The sequence below is a fragment of the Vollenhovia emeryi genome, unplaced genomic scaffold, assembly GCF_000949405.1.
Source record: "Vollenhovia emeryi isolate VEMERY1.0 unplaced genomic scaffold, V.emery_V1.0 DF949319.1, whole genome shotgun sequence".
NCBI classification, from domain to species: Eukaryota; Metazoa; Arthropoda; class Insecta; order Hymenoptera; family Formicidae; genus Vollenhovia; species Vollenhovia emeryi.
In genome coordinates, this window is record NW_011957047.1 from 1 (window position 1) to 1,355 (window position 1,355).

At 42.2% G+C, this 1,355-nt stretch overlaps 1 pseudogene; it reads right to left on the reverse strand.

Moving 5' to 3' along the window:
- Nucleotides 1–18: 18 nt before the first annotated feature.
- Nucleotides 19–1,207, reverse strand: LOC105555848 (annotated as a pseudogene).
- Between the last annotated feature and the right edge of the window lie 148 nt (nucleotides 1,208–1,355).

Sequence of the window (1,355 nt, forward strand, 5' to 3'; positions counted from 1 at the left end):
CCTTATTGACCGTTCTACCCTGTGGCAAGAACTCATAATGCACCACGCCCCTGCAATCGAAGAAAACTGTAAGCAAAACCTTCACATTCGACCGAACTTGGCGCGCTTTTTTCGGTCTTGGCTCGTGCGGCAGCTTCCATTGGGATGATTGAGCTTTGGTTTCCACGTCATAACCATAAACCCATGATTCGTCACCAGTTATGACCCTCTGGAGCAAATTTGGGTCGTCGCGGACAGAGTCCAACAGCTCCGTAGCAATGTTAATGCGATGCTGTTTTTGGTCAAAAGTGAGCAATTTTGGTACGAATTTCGCAGCGACCCGTCTCATGCCCAAATCATTGGTAAAAATCGAATGGCACGAGCCAATCGATATGTTTAAGTTCTCAGCAACTTCTCTAACGGTGATTCGACGATTGGCCAATACTATTTTCTTCACTTCATCAGTGTTTTCGTCTGTTATTGACGTGCTCGGGCGTCCGGCACGCTCTTCGTCATTCACATCTTCTCGGCCCTCTGAGAACATTTTTTACCACCGATAAACGTTGCTTTGGTTCAAGGTAGCTTCACCATATGCCACAGTCAACATTAGGAATGCGTCCGCGCACTTAATTTTGTTTTTCACACAAAATTTGATACATATTCTTTGATCCATTTCTTGGAATAGACAAAAATCGAAGACGAGCCAAAACACGTCCAAGCAAAATAGCTGTCAAAAATTAACTGAACATTCAAAATGGCCGAACTTGTCAGCATGAGTGAGGGACATGAGTACCAACATAACGCCACAAAAAAATCGAAAATCGAATATACGTAGCCCGCGGAAATTCAAAATTCGCGATACTTTTTGAACAGACCTCGTATATATTTCAGTGGGTTTCTCTGCCGTAACTGAGGTTGGTGAAAAAGTCCCTAAAATTAAGTAACTAGATAGTAACATCGAATAAAAAAACTATCGATGTAGGGATTAATCGAATTTCAAAATATCGATGAAATAATCGATATTGTAATAAAAAAAGAATCGAACATCGATGTATCGAGTGAAAATCGCCCATCACTACCGCTCACCGCTCCTCGCCGACGTCTCTCATCGATCGATGCGCGACTCCACCTCTCGCTATCGGATCTTGAGAGATGTCAACAGATACATCATTTTGTATGTCTGCCGAGTACGGCCTTCCGCTCCTCCGTGCACTTATTGGCTCAGACGTTTTTCTTAATGCGATGTTTTTCTTACGCGATAATAATTACGGATTTTGTAAAATGTTATATAACTTTTCTTCTCAGTTTGACCCAATCTACTATAACCTTTGGAGTGGTCCAAATCGAATCCGACACCCTGTATATTATTTACCTAA